The sequence below is a fragment of the Pinus tabuliformis genome, chromosome 9, assembly GCF_031772625.1.
Source record: "Pinus tabuliformis cultivar Carrire ecotype Pingquan chromosome 9, CPIR1, whole genome shotgun sequence".
Taxonomy (NCBI): domain Eukaryota; kingdom Viridiplantae; phylum Streptophyta; class Pinopsida; order Pinales; family Pinaceae; genus Pinus; species Pinus tabuliformis.
The window spans coordinates 1,614,735,865-1,614,752,271 of record NC_142307.1 but is presented as its reverse complement, the minus strand read 5'-3'; positions in this window follow the sequence as shown (position 1 = coordinate 1,614,752,271).

The following is a 16,407-nucleotide window of genomic DNA, read 5'->3' as shown; positions in this document are numbered from 1 at the left end:
CATGTGATGTCATTAAATAGTCCAACTCTCTACTTTAGGTAAGCAACACTACACCATAAAATTAAATCTCTCTCTCTCTCTCTCTCTCTCTCTCTCTCTCTCTCTGTGCATTGGATAGTACATCCTTTACTGCTCTATTGAGGAGGTGGGTAAACCACCTCAAGAATACTTTGCTATTGTGATGTGTAACAACTATCAAATCCTCCTCAAAATCAAATGTAAATCAACAATAGTTTTGTAACTAAAACCATATATGCATCATGGTGGACCATACTCAATATTAGGGGCACAACCAATACTTCACACAAAGATCACCTTCAAATATCTAACTATACCAAGACTTGTATAGGTGTTCTCTCTCTTATGTTTGGATGGATATATGTATAAACCTATTAAGTGTTTCCAACCCCAAAGGGGAAGTGGTAGGTCCCAAGGTAACCCATCAGTCCATAAGTGCATGTGTAAATGGTAGTAATGGAGTGGGAATAACTTCAAGGCAAGGTGTCATAACCAAGTGACCAACTAATGGTGGCCTAACATCCTGATTATATACATGTAAGGAGGGAGAAATCATGGAGGCATGAGTTACCCCTTTCCTTTGTGTATTTTTTCCACCCCCTGGTGCATCTTTTACTTCTTTACTATAATGCTTTGATATGGGTGCATAGCTCAGAATCCCAAGATTGAATTTGAGAGATTTAGCACTTATTACCAATAGGGTTGGTAAGATACAAGGGTTAATTTTTAAGGATGGAGAATCAATTGCTCTAAGAACCAGGTGATGCCTACTAAGGGGGGTAGAGCTCATGCTAAGCTTTTTTCCAAGCGCTAATTTTTATCATACCCATCTCTTGAATTTTATCTTTTTCTTTCATTTTGGATTTATTTTCTTTTATCTTTATTTTCATTGCATCAACCTCCAACGAAAGGTTTTCCATCTCATACTTAAGGATGAGGATGAAAAGGTGTCAGACCCATGACCAATGACAACCAACTCGAAGAATGCATATGGAATAGAGGGAATAATGGAAAGTGGGACGTATGGAATATTATGGGTACACTACTTACATCAAATCCTCCCCAATAGTATCCTTCCTATAACCCTAAGGCCTCAGAGGAGGTCCCACTAGGATCAAAGACTAATCTCTCGGGTGAAATGAGGTAACAATAATACAATCAAGATGAGTTGATCATCCATATCACCCCTTGATTCATATTAGTATTCCCCAAAATAACAGGAAAAAGCACATGATTACAAAATGGTTATGAGTACTTGTCAATGGATGACCAACCTTCCTTCAATGAAGAATATCAGATGGGAGAAAAAAAATCTGACTGAGGATCCATGGAATCATGTCAAGTGTTGATCAATAGGGTTGTTGGTTGGCTAGCTATCCAAGGTTGTTATGCAACCAGCTCACAAAATAGAAAAAAGATAGATCAACTTCAAAATCAACCTCTTCAAGGGGGGAACCTCCTTTACATACACAACTGAACAATTCTTGGATGATACAAATGACAAGACCTCCTTTCTATATATAGGATTCTAAGGGGTCACAATATAATCAGAGGTGACATAACAATAATAATGTAAGGGCACAACAATAACTATAGTGGGCTTCTATGGGGCACAATAATAACAATATGGGGACAACATGGGCACAACAATAACACTAAGGGGCTACAATGACAATAATAATAAGGGAATACATTAGTATTATAGGGACCTAACAAGCCCCTCTCCTTCAGAAAAGTGTTTTCCTCAAATCTTGAGTAGTTCTAGACGCTTCTGTATAAAATTCTCATCCTCCCATGTGGAATATTCAGCATTTAAGTTCTTCCACTTGATGATATACTATAAAATTGATCGATTTCGTAGCTGTCAAGTTCTGGCAATATTGTTTGAACTGGGACCTTGTCACCTATAACCTTCTTTAAGCATGAAACATGGAAAACTGGGTGAACTCGGGAAGCTACAGGAAGCTCCAATTTGTATGCCATAGTACCAATCTTTTGCAACACCTTATACGAACCATAATACTTTGTTGATAATTTATTATCCTCCTTAGCTTGCTTGAGTGACATTTGTTTGTATGGTTGTAACCGTATAAATACCTAGTCACCTACATCAAAACTTCTTTCGTTGCGATGTTGATTTGCTTGTTGTTTCATTATATTTTGTGCCAAAGTGAGGTTAGCCTTTAAGAGTTGGAGAACTTGTTGTTGATGCTCAATTTGATCTTCCAATGCTTGAACCTTAGAATTTTCTCTTAAATATGATGTGATGGATGGTGTATGATATCCATAAAGTTCCATAAATGGGGTCATTTTTCTGCAGTATGGAACGAAGTGTTATACCGCCATTCAGCCAGAGGAAACCATTTGACCCATTGTGTCTTTTTATCAAATACAAGACAACAAAGATATCCTTCCAAACATTTGTTCATTATCTCATTTTTCCCATCAGATTGAGGATGATAAGATGAGATATGAGCAAACTGAGTATACATACAAGAAAATAATTATGTTCAAAATTTTCTAGTGAAAATGGGATCTTTGTCGCTTACAATAATCTTTGGGATTCCATGTGGCTTTTGAATTGTTTCCATAAATGCAATAGCAACTGTATTGGCTTTAAAAGGATGAGATAATGCACAAAAGTGTGCATACTTGGTAAGTTTATCAACTACCACCATGATGACACTCTTTCCTTCGAACTTGGGTAAACCTATGATAAAATCCATTGAAACCTCATCCAAACGTTGACTTGGAATGGATAAAGGTTGTAATAGACTTGGGGTCTTAATTGTTTCAACTTTATTTTGTTGGAAAACCAAACATTCTGCCACAAACTTTTGAATAACAGATTTAAGGCCATCCCAAAAAAATTCCTTCTTAACCCTGTGGTAAGTTTTAAAAAATCCTAAGTGCCCTCCTAAGGGAGAGGTGTGCAATTCCACAAGAATCTTTTCTTTGAGTTTGGAATTCTTACAGAGGTATAAGCGATCTTTGTACCATAATGAATTGTTTTTCCAGCTAGATGTATTAGATGTATTGGGATCTTGTTGTAACTTTTGAATGAGTGTGCACACTTCTTTGTCATTCTTCCATTCATCCCTTGCTTCATTTATCCAATCTAGTTGGATAATAGAAATGGCGCAAAGAAATGCTTCTAGATCTTCATCCTTTCTTGGGAGTGCATCTGCATCAACATTTTGCTTCCCTTTTTTGTAGATGATTTCAAAGTCATATCCCAACATCTTTGTGACCCTTTTTTGTTTCTCTTCTGAAGATAATCTTTGTACTAAAAGGTATTTAAGACTATCATGATTTGTTTTAACATTGAAGTGTCTTCCCATTAGGTAAGGTCGTCATTTCTTAAGTGCATGTAGTATTACCAACATTTACTTCTCATAAATATATTTGTGTAAATACTTTTCTTTGATTGGACAACTTTCGAAAGTAATGGGCATTTCTTCTTGCATTAAAATAACACCAATTCCATTTCCTAAGGCATCACATTCCACAATAAAGGTTTTTTTGAAGTCTTGCATAGCTAGGACCTGTGCTTGGCACATTGCCTCTTTAAGATGTTCAAAGGCCTTTTTTGCTTTTAACGTCCAAGAAAATGCATCTTTCTTCAGTAATGTTGTTAGAGGTGTTGTTATTCTCCCATAATTCTCAACAAACTTGCGATAATTACAGGAATTTACTAAGTAAGTTCCTCAGACAGAACACCAAAGGACACGCTCACAAACAAATCACAGATCAATACACCAATATTCTTCACGTGGTTAAAACCCTCAAAGAGGGAAATAGTCCATGACCTAAGCCAACGCGGCCACTTTAGGTAATTTATTAATAAAATAATGAAATTTTACATAAGCTTCTCTCATGAATGGTTACCCTACAAATGTCCCTCCATTCTCTTTAAATAGATATCATGGACCAATCGGGTGTTAAGCCACGGATCAAGTGTCGGTAATACCGATGAGAGAATGAACCATCATATCACTACATATCGTGACCGTTGGATTGTAAGTTACAAAATTACATAGTAAAGAAACACACTTTACCTAACTCTACACTAGACCAAGTTATACTTAAATATTTCCTATGTGTCTAAATATCCTAACATCCCCCCTCAAGAACAACTAGGGTTAGGAATGAAGGATGTAAAAATATGACATAATAGGAGAAGGAAGGAGGCATTAGATCCTATCCCCCCTTAATGACAACTTATTGAACTCCAACCATAAATCGAAGTTTAGTAAACTTCGATGAGAGCCTTTGTAAAGATGTCTGCAACTTGATCATCTGTTGAACAATATTTCACTTCAAGAATATGGTCATGAATGAGCTTTCTGATGAAGTGCATGTGCGGTTCAATGTGTTTTCTATGCTGATGTTGGACTGGATATTTGCATATTGAATGGCACTTTGATTATCACGCCAAAGTCTAGTCGGATGATGCTGCTGAAAACCAAACTCTGACAAGATCTAACGAAACCATAGGGCTTCCTTACTAGATTCTATGGCACCACGATACTCTGCTTCTGCTGAAGAAATAGAAATGGCACTTTGTTCTTGCAATCCCATGTAATAGGTTGTGAACCAAGAGTGAACACATAACCTGCAGTAGACTTCCGATCATCAAGGTCAACAGCCCAATCAGAATTAGTGAAACCAACCAATAGAGGAGATGCTTATGCACTATAATGTATCCCAAACTGAACTAGACCTCGAACATAACGAAGTATTCTTTTAGCTGCTTTCCAATGAATTTCATGTGGGTTTTGCATAAACTGAGCAATAAGGCCAACAGCAAGGGAAAGGTCAGGACAAGTATGGGTCAGATATAAAAGTTTTCCTGCAAGTTGACGGTATAAGGTAGCATCAACTTCAGGGGAAGTACAAGTGACTGAAATTTTTACTCCAAACTGAAAGGGACAAGGGGATGGCTTACAGTCTTCCATGTGAAAATGGTGTAGAATATCACAGGCATACTTGGACTGGGAAAGGGAAATACCTTCCTTGGATTGCAAGACTTGAAGACCAAGAAAATATTGCAAGTGTCCTAAGTCTGTCATTTCAAACTTCTTTTTAAGGCTAGACTTCACATGGTTTATAAGGTTGGGATCACTACCAGTAAGGATAAGATCATCAACATAAAGAACAAGAATGATAAGAGACTTTCCCACTTTCTTGGTGTAGACAGTGTTGTCATAATGACACCTAGAAAAGCCAGTTTCTAAAATAAAGCTATCCATTTTGGCATACCAAGCCTGAGGGGCTTACTTGAGACCATAAACGGATTTCTTAAGCTGACATACAAGACTGGAGTCTGTTTGTATAAAGCCAATAGGTTGTTCCATATAGATTTCTTCATGCAAGTCCCCATGCAAGAAGGCAGATTTAACATCCATCTGATGGACTTCCCATTTGAAAGAGGTAGCAAGGGAATGAACAAGGCGGATAGAGTTCATTTTGGCAACAGGGGCAAAGGTTTTAGTATAGTCAATGCCTTCAACTTGTGAAAAACCCTTAGCAACAAGATGAGCTTTATGTTTATCAGCTTTTCCATCTGGTCCAAACTTGGTTCTGTAAACCCATTTGCATCTAACAAGTTTTCATCCCTTTGGTAGAGGAACAAGATCCCATGTATCATTTTCCAATAATGAATGATATTCTTCACTCATAGCTATGTCCCAATCTGGATGGCCTAAAGCTTCTACAAAGGTGTCAGGATCATAATTCGTTGAAGCTTGAACCAATAAAGAAGAGGCTCTATCAAACTGAGAATGTGTATGTCGTTGATCTATAGGATCACCAACAAGAGCACCTGCTGCATCCCAAGTAGCAAGGACCCATTTTGGAAGCTGAGAAGCTGAAGGAGGATCCTGAGAAGGTGGGGGAGGATTTTCATCCTCGATGTCATCATTTGAAGAAGAAATATTTTCAGAAGTAGAAGGGATAGAGAGAGGTGGCACATCCGTCGAACTAGGCTTATAGCCTTATATATTTTTAGCAAAATTTACATCTCTTCTAATGATAACATTTTTGGACTTAAGTGAAATAAGTCTATATCCTTTGACATCTTCAAAATATCCAACAATAATACATTCTTCTTAGGTTCTAAAGCTTTATGTTTCTCATCTGGAATATGGGCACATGCTTCACTTCCAAAAACACGAAAGTGACTTACATCTAGTTTAATTGAGCTCCATGCTTCTTCTAGAGTGATATTCTTTAAAACCTTAGTAGGAGTGCGATTTACTATGTAATTTGCACAGTTAATTGCTTTTGCCCAAAAATTAAGACTAAGTCCTTTAGATTGAAGCATACAATTAGCCATTTCCTTTAAGGTGTGATTCTTCCTTTTAGCTACACCATTTTGTTGTGGAGAATATGTAACAGTATGTTGCATTTGAATTCCATTCTCAGTGAAAAAGTTGATGAATTTGTTGTTAACATGTTCTCCACCATTATCAGGTCTTAGCTTAAGAATTTGATGTCCAGATTGTTTTTCAACAAAGGCCTTAAAGGCTAAGAACATGTTAAATACTTCACTCTTGAGTTTTAAGAACTATACCCAAGTGCATCTGGAGAAATCATCAATGAAAGTTAAGAAATACTTGTAGCCAAAGAATGAAACAACTGGAAGTGGACCACATAAATCACTATGCACAAGCTGTAAAGGGGTTGAGGCATGCCAAGAGGCACGTTTTTCAAAACTATCCAGATGATGTTTTCCGAGTACACATCCGGAACAAACATCATCTCTACAAGATACCATTGGAAGACCTGTCACCATATTTTCTTTACACAGATTCTGAAGGGAGAGATAGTTTAAGTGACCAAATCGCTCATGCCAAAGTTTGTTCACTTCATCATTATGAACAACAAATACCAAGGGAAGATTTGATGACCCAAAGTTGTTAAACTTATACAACCTTGTAGAATCATCAGCAATGCCAGTAGCTAAAATTTTTCTAAGATCTCTTAAGTCCTTAATTACAACATCATGAGGTGAAAATTCAACGATTTTACCTTCACCTAAATGAGTTATCTGATATACAGATAGAAGGTTGTAGGATAAGGTTGGAACACATAATACATCATTAAATTGACCATTGTCTAGATGAACAGTTTCAATCCCTACAACACTAAGAGATCTATCATCACCAGCATATATATTTTTGGTGTTACAATCATTTAAAGAAGAAAACATGGCTTTGTTTTTGGCCATGTGATAATAAGCTCCAGAATCAATGAGCCAATCATGAGAATGAGAAGAAGAAGATACATTTAGTGCATAACCAGACCGAGATGCTTGACAACCACATGTAGAAAGTGTTATTCCTAAAGATGAAGTTGAAGTTGAAGAGTGCTCCAAATGGATGTTATGCTTCTTCATTGTTGCTTCCAAGGCTTCCATCTTCTTAAAGCATTTGGATTCTAAGTGGCCATCTTGATTACAAAAGTGGCAATGTCTATCAGTCTTCTTCCCTTTGCTTTTATTTGCCTTATCATTTTGTTGAAATGATTTTTCATTTTGAGACTGAAATTGCTTAGGACCCTTGTTTGGTTTAAGACCATTCTTTTTAGGATACTGCTTCTTAGGATTCTTTGAATTTGGTTGCTACTGGGCGGCTAAGGCTTTCTTAGAAGAGTTTCCAAGATTAAAAATACTAAGATATAAGAGTTTTTCTTGTTCTCTTATTAAACAATCACAAAAGGCATCATAAGAGGCGGACTTGTAGTCTTGTCCTTAAGAAATAAAGGCTTCTCTAGTAGAATGGAAGGTGGAAACAAACACAAACTAGGCTAGTCCCAACTTAGTAAGAATGGAATAGATAAGGCTACCATCTTCTTTCTTAACCTTAACGCCTTCCAAGAGAAGTATAAGAGTCTTGAACTTGGACAAAAAATCTTCAATGGAAGAAAAATTATTGGGGTCCAATGTAAGAAACTCATTTTCGAGTTGATGGGCTCTAATTTCATTTTTAATTCCAAAAAATTTAGTGAGTTGTTCCATTGCTTCATTAGGAGTATTGAGTTCTGCGATATGGAATATAAGGTCTAGAGAAATAGACATCTCTATCAACCCACGTGCTTGATCTTTCCTATTTTCCCATTTGGCTGCCTTATCTTCATCTTGAAATTTGGTTTCTTGGCCTGAGGCTATTATGTAAATACCTTTACTTCTAAGTAAATCCACAATGTAGGACCACCATTGGAAGTAGTTGGTGCTGTCAAGAATAACTTGGCATGGACTTTCCATTTTAACAAAAACTAAAGCCATATATGTTGAAACTAAGTGTTCTAATGGAAATATCTCGAAAAATTAGGCTGATTAAAAAAAACGGCTCTGAAAACAGCTTTCGGATGAATAAGTTATGGCTTTTTGAAGAAAAGTTGTTGAAGATGCCAACGAAGTACGTGAATGTGTGAAAATGAATGATAATGTTATATTTAAAAAATCCCACCCTTCCCAAACTTAATCTAATTAGCTCACTTTAAAAAAAATTATGTGACTCAAATTTATAAATAAGTGAAAGTCACTTTTACAATGGTACTTTATGAGCTACCCATTAAATTGTAACTTAAATAAAAGATAAAGAGACTTTAGAATTATAAGTGACTCACTTTTTATAATGGGTGAGAACACTTTTACATAAAGTAACTTTAAAACATAACTTACATGTGCTTTTTGAAAAAGTAACTCAACAAAAAGAAAGACTTGAACTCAAGACCTCTATTCTCATAAAGTAACTTTGGACTAAGTGAGATAGTTTAAAAGGTTGGTAATTTTGGAAAAGATGAAGGGGGTTTTTTGTTTTTTGTTTTTGTTTGTTTGTTTTTTTTTTGTCACTAAATCTTTGGGGTGTGTGCTTACTTGAAAAATCCATTTTTTGCCTACAAAAAAAAACCACAAAACCCAACACGGACATACAAAAAAAAACAAACCTTATGGCTTGAAGTTAGCTTTAGCCAGAAACTAAATGTTTTCCTCAATGTTTCTGATTTTCCGAGATCACACTAAAGCGTGACGGAAAAGAGCATACGCATGAGAAAAATCCTTCCTTTCTATTTCTGATTTGCCCAGTTCGCATAGAGTCGCGGGGCAAAGAGCATACGCAAAAAAAGGTATAGATCTGGTAATAAAAAATAGAGAGCTAAATAAACCGAAATAAACAGATTGATGAATAGCTAGAACTGCAAATAAAACTGTATACCTCCAGATCTTAAAAATGACGTAGCTATGGCTACTGGAAACCTTTTCGCGTGAAATGGAAGGGGTTCCTCACTGGAACAAATGCTTCTAACACAATAGAGCAGTCATATCGGCCTGAAAGCAGTCAGAAATAGTAGATCTAGGAAACAACAATCAAATGCAGTTGTATCGGCTTCAGGTTTGGATCACCAATGGATGTGGCCCTCAAATAGCTCTGATACCATGCCGGAATTTACAGGGTAAGTTCCTTAGACAGAACACCAAAGGACATTTCTCACAAATAGATCACATATCAATACACCAGTATTCTTGACGTGGTTAAAACCCTCAAAGAGGGAAGCAGTTCACAGCCTAATTCAACGTGGCCACTTCAAGCAATTTATTAATAAAAGAATGAAAATTTACATAATCTTCTCTCATGAATGGTTACCCTACAAATGACTCCATGCTCTTTAAATAGATATCATGGACCAATCAGGTGTTAAGCTACGGATCAATTGTCGGTAATACCAAGGAGAGAATGAACTGTAGAATCATTACATATCGTGACCATCGAATTGTAAGTTACAAAAGTACATAGTAAAGAAACACACTTTACCTAACTCTACACTAGACCAAGTTATACTTAAGTATTTCCTATATGTCAAAATATCCTAACAATAATACCCTGCCAACCCAAGAAATCCTCATAGATGCTTTATGGATGTGGGGATTTTCCATTCCTTAATTGCTTTAATTTTTCTAAGGTCTACATTAACACCTTCATGAGATATAATATGACCCAGATATTCCACATCTTGTACTCCAAAGAAACATTTGGATGTTTTTGCATATAATTGTTTCTCCTCCAATAGTTTGAGCACCCTGTCAACATGTTTAACATGATCCTTCCAAGATTTGTTGTAGATTAGTATATCATCAAAAAATACTAACACAAATTTTGTAAGGAAGCGTTTGAAAATGGAATTCATCAAACCTTGAAATGTAGAAGGTGCATTAGTAAGGCCAAAAGGCATAACCAAAAATTCGTAATGACATTAATGAGTTCGAAATGATGTTTTCAGAATGTCTTTAGTGTTCATTCTGATTTGATGATATCATGAACGAAGATCCAACTTGGTGAAGTAAATTGATCCATGCAATTCTTCCAATAGTTCATTAATGACAGGAATGGTAAATTTATTTTTAATAGTGAGCTTATTGAGCTCCCTATAATTTGGACACATGTGCCATGATCCATCTTTCTTAAGCACCAATATTATTGGAGCAGAGAAAGAACTTTGACTACATTGAATTATACCAACCTCTAGCATTTATGCAACCATGCGTTCAATTTCACTCTTTTGGGCATAGGGATATCTGTAAGGCCTAATGTTTGGAGGAACACTACGTGGAATCAAATGAATAGCATGATCATGATCACAAATAGGTGGGAGGCCTTTGGGAGTCTCAAATACCTTGGAATGATTGTCCAAGGCTTTTTGGAGATCTGGAGAAATAGATGATTTCGATGTGGGAACCTCTAGCGAACATAATTATGAAATTACGCCTCATTATTCTTTCTTTAGAAGCTTTTTCATGTCATTAGAGTTTATTATCTTTCCCTATCTCCCTATGATACCCCTTAATTCAACTTCATTTCCTTTTGGAAAAAAAAAATCAATAAAATTTCTTGAAAATTAAAAGCTATCATACCCAACATTTGTAGCCATTAGACTCCTAGTACAACATCAACACCACCCATTGGAATGGAAAGCATTGGACTATTCAATACATATTCTCCCATGGATAGCTTGATATTATCTCACTTTCCAGAACAACTTATGGTTCCTCCATTTACAACCATCACTTGACACGGTGGTGCTGGATATAGGAAGAAATTCAATTCCTTGGTTATCTTACAATGAATAAAATTATGGGTATTGCCCGAATCAATCAACACTATTACCTTTTTCTTCTTGATATGTCCTTCTATCTTGAGAGTTTGAGGAGAGATAATTCCAGAAAATGCATTACAAGATATGGTTGGATCCATTTTTTCTTCCATCGGGGTTTGCTCTTAATGTATATCCTCTTATTTTGACGTTTCTTGTTCCTTTTCTTCCTCATCTTCACAATATATGTAAAATAATTTCTTCTCGGCACACTTATGACCTTTAGTGTATTTGCTATCACAACTGTAACAAATCCGTTTTTCTCTTTTTTCTTCCAATTATTGTGGTGTCAACCTTGTAGGTTGTGGAAGGCTAGGGGAAAAAACACTTCCATCTTTATAGTTGTGAGTGGTATGCTTCCTTATTGCCATAATTTTGCTTTCAATTTTTCTTGCCAACCTAAATGTCTTCTCCAATGAATCAGGTTCCCAAAGGCGAACCTCATGTTGGATGTTATCCTTTAATGTCCCTATGAACACATCAGTCCTATGCTCATCTGGAATATCTTTTACCCTTATATTCAATTTTTGGAAGTCCTCAGTGTTCTCCACCATTGAACCCTTTTGTTTGAGATTTATCAATTGGCTAAAAAAAGTGTTGCTTTTTGTATCCTCATAATGTGCTATCTTTTCTTCTGTAAAAATTGCCCAAGTGACAATTTTTTTACGAAATAAAATCCATCGATACCATACAAACTGATTGAATTCCAAATACAAAGTTGCAATTCGTACCTTTTGTGTGTTTTGCACAATATGGAGATCCAAATATTGCTCCATCTGTAGTATCCATGTTACAGGATCCTTGCTATCAAACTTCCTCATATCGATCTTTGGAATATGGTGGGTCTTCAATCCAACATTAGAGTCTATGAAATCATGATTAACATTTCTTTTGTTCTCATCATGAGTTTCCTTTACTACCCTTTCGCCATTAGTAAGCATTTCTTGTAGCAACTTCGTCAAATCTATCTTTAAATCTTCCATGTTACCTTTAATTTTTGCTTCTATACCATCCATCTTAGCTTCCATGCCATCCATCTTAGCTTCTATGCCATTCATCTTGGCTTCAATGTCTTTCTTTAAACCATCCATCTTAGCTTCTATTACTTTTTGTGAGAGTGAAATTTGTTGCACTTGGTCTCATAATTTTGATATATCATGTTGCTTTTCTTCCTCTTCTTCATGAGTCATGGTAGAGATTTCAAGTTTTTTACTAGGTGTTTCCATTTTCTTTCTTTTAGTGTTAGTCTTTCCAGCCTTCCTCCAGTGATCAAATATGCTCTTACAAAGTGGTCTCAGAGTGTCAAGGTCAAATTTTGTCATTTCAAAGAGTTTTCAAGCAAAATTTGGTCACTAGGCATTAGGTCTAGGGTTTGCTTTAACTCCTTCTAAAGTTGTCCAAATGTCGGTCCATGTCACCATTCAGCTGAGCTTATCATCATTCATAGGTTTTTCACTATCATGTCAATGTCTAATGAGTCATTTTACATCTTGTTCATGCTTCAGTTGCGCCTAGGTAAGGTCATTTCCCTCTCCTAGGGTTTTGAAGGCAATTTCTCTTGGACGGTCAAGTCATCGGCAAAACTTGTATCCAGATGTTCATACACCTTCCCCTATCCTTAAAATACCCTATCAAATGCTTCCCATCCCTTAGATCCCCCAAATTCCTCATTTTTGCACAAACCCTAGTTTCTAGCTACAACCTGGCAATTTTCTAGGCTTGGCCTGTGTTTTGCCATTTTGGACCCCTTCCCCTCACTCAATCTCTGAGATTCCACTTTCCCCTGCTTCCTAACATCCCTCCCCACTCCCAAAAATTTCCCCAAGAATTTAGAAGCCCCCTATCCCCTTCATTTCGCTCCATTTCGACAAAATTCCTTGTTTCAAACATCGGGGCAAGTTTCACTCAAATGATGTTTTAGAGCAATAAAAGATGAATTTTGCAAAACTGAGAGAGGTTTTTGTCCACAACATGCCCAAGAAGAAAAACCTCCTTCACTTTTTTCACAGGTGTCATGGTTTTAGAGAAATGTCAAAATTACAATCGCCGGATCTAAGGAGGTTGGCCAAGGCACTAAAACGACGGAAAAGGCCCGATCCACTCCAAATTTTGGCCAAAGCCTCTTTGAATGAGCATGGTACTTTATTGGGGACTCCCAGCCCAAATTTCAAGAAATTTGGAGAAAATTTTGTCATTTGTGAATTTTTTGTGCCATTTACAGGTTTTCTCCATTAACGGGTCTCACCCCCCACGCGACCCTTCATCCCGGCAACTCCATTTTGCAAAAACTCAGCATTTCTAGATTTTTCATGAGAAGTTACATATGCTCATCAATGGACTTGAGATTTTATGAAGTTTTGGGCCTCCAGAAAGTAAAAAAACAAGCAAAAATTGACTTTCTGCCACATTTTTGAGTTGCAGAAAGCAGTCTTGGGAGATTGCAATTTTGGAGGGGCAAATGACCACCAAATTCTGAAATTCTAGTTGGGTTGGAAATTAGACTCACAGACCTTTCCAACAAGCCTACTCTTGCTCAATTTTGCCACCTGGAAGTGCCCAAAATGTGGTCCCAAAGGCGCGCGACCCGTCAGGCAGAGGCGCGCGACCCGTCAGGCAAACTTCTCCAGATTTCAATGTACAGCTCAGAAAAACGCAGTTTGACCCTGTTTGACTTTTTGGGGTGGATTATTATCTTTTTTGATGTAATTATTGTACTTTATTGACACTTTTACTCTTATGTACCTCTTCTAGAAGATTCATTCATGAAAAAGGTGAAAATTAAATGAATGAATTGGTTTCCTAGCTTATAGAGGCAAGTTGTTTTGACTGCCTAGTTTGTAGTGCTTAGTTTAGAAGTGGTTGAAACAGCTCCTAGGATAGTGAGCTAGACCCATGGAGGCAGGGAAAGAGGTTAGATGATCTATATTATGTACTTTCTTACTCATTTTCATGGTTGGACTCTTGAGGGAGAAGCTATCATTGTATTATTTCACTGTATCTCTACAATTTTTGGCTAAGGAAGACCAGGGTTTTGCAGTCCTCTTTGGGATTCTTGTGGACTCATGTGTTGATGGTGTGTTTCTCAATGTACTTGTAAGCTTTGTTATGTAATTCATTTCCTTTCTTTTACTTCTGCACATTAAACAAATGAAGTGTTAAAGTAAGAATTCATGCTTGCCATGCTCTGCTTTTAAGTTTGTTTAATTTCAATGTTTTCTTCTGTCTAAAGAGAATTCAAAGTCATTGTTTGCTCTCTTTAGTTCTTCATCTTTCATTCCTGACCATCCACCTCAGTTAAAGGCATCAACGCTGTCTCCTACCTCGCCCCAAGGAACCCCCTGCAGAAACTGTGTCCAATCCCCGCACCCAAAATTGCCCTCTCCTCAATTTGCCACCAAAAACCCCAAATCAAACTCTTTGATCAGTTTACTAGCCTAATATCAGTGTTACCTTATTGGTCATCTCATCTATTGAAGATTTTATCGAGATAGACCGGAGAGAGCCTTCTCCTGCCCCGTAGGGCTAGCTACGAGGCTAAATGGTTTGATGTTGCCTTGAGGTTTACCTTTCTCAGCCTGAGGTGAAATTTCAAGCGCTAACACTTTCTTTGGGGCATCAATTAATGATAAGTATGCTTCACTATGTCCTTTAAATTCCTTCAAACTAATTTTTCAAACCAAACTTATGCAAACATTTAAAAAGACTACACACGTTTTTTCACTTTGTAGGATATCGATATTGAATCTGTTGTATCTCTGAAAATTATAGATCTCCAATGTCTGTAATTTCATCCTGTGGTAGCTCTCTGATTCCTCGTTCTAACCCTCCAAGTCTGAACAATATTGCATTTTTCAAGAAATAGTTATTTCAAATATCCCATGATGACCTGATTATATACTGGTTCAGTAGAGTGAATTTGTAGAGTTTAGGCTTCTGTGATCCATATCAAGTTTACAAAAAATAAATAAATAAAAATAAAAATAAAAAAATTCGGCGAAGATCACATGAGATCTTCGCCGAATTTTTTTTTTTTTTTGTAAAAGAGTGAATTTGTATGAATTGCCACGTGTCACTGTTTCGACCTTCGGACCTGAAACCAATACACATAAAATTATAGTCCATCCTATTTCTATTCCTTTTTATGAAATTTCAATCCGATACTCAGAGAGAAAGTTATGATGATTTTCGTTGGGTCACATGTTTGAGATATAATTCAGGAGCCTACAAAAAACCTAACTTCCTTGGATCATATCTCCAAAAATATAGCGAAAAATATCAAAAATTCATACTCAAGGTTCATCAAGATTTCAACTCAAATGGGTTTTAATTTCAGTATCTGAAACATTGTCAAAAAAAATTATAGAGAAAATTCCACGATGACCTGTTTGAAGCAGCGAAACCCTAGAATCCAAAGCTCTGATACCAATTGTTATGCAACCAGCTCACAAAATAGAAGAAAATATAAATCAACAACTTCAAAATTAGCCTCTTCGAGGGGACAACCTCCTTTGCATTATGTTAGGTTCCTATACCAATAGGTGTCATATTTCATGATTGACTGTGGAAATGCCAAATATGATCATCCTTTCCATGCTGCAAAGGTTCCATATTTACAGAAAACCAAAAAATTTAAAAAATGTAAAGAGGGTATGCCCTAAAAGAAAGATCAAAGGGAAAAAAGAATGAATTGGTCAAGAAGACAAAGAAAATGAACCCCAAACAAAAGACCAAGAGAGTGGGTTAGTCTAAAATGCCACTATTGTCCTATTTTTTGCAAAGAACTTCAAATCATGCAATTAGTGACTTCTGGCACACTTGATGGATGGCCAAACAGCTCAATCTTGGCCAGTCCATGTTTAAACTTCTTGTTGTAGAACTAGAGAATAAGATCTGTTCCAACAGTTCAAGCTTGGTAGATCATTAGTTAGGCAGAGAAACAAGGCTGCTCAATAGCTAAATCTGATTCCCTGTAAGAGATAAGGGCAGAATTAGATAGGAGGACAGCTGAAAGAAAACAAAAGAGAAAGGGTTTGCTAGTTCAAATGCACCCAATCAAAAGGAAGAAAAAATGTTAGGTGTATTAGGCTGGGTAGGCAGTTGGATGTTGCAAAAGCAGGTTGGTGATCAATTTTGTCTTGTTGAAAATTTTCTATCTCATGAATATCACAAATACCATGGCAAGGTGATTATAGTTCAAATGGAGCATGACTAATTTCCCCTCTCATTTCCCCAAGA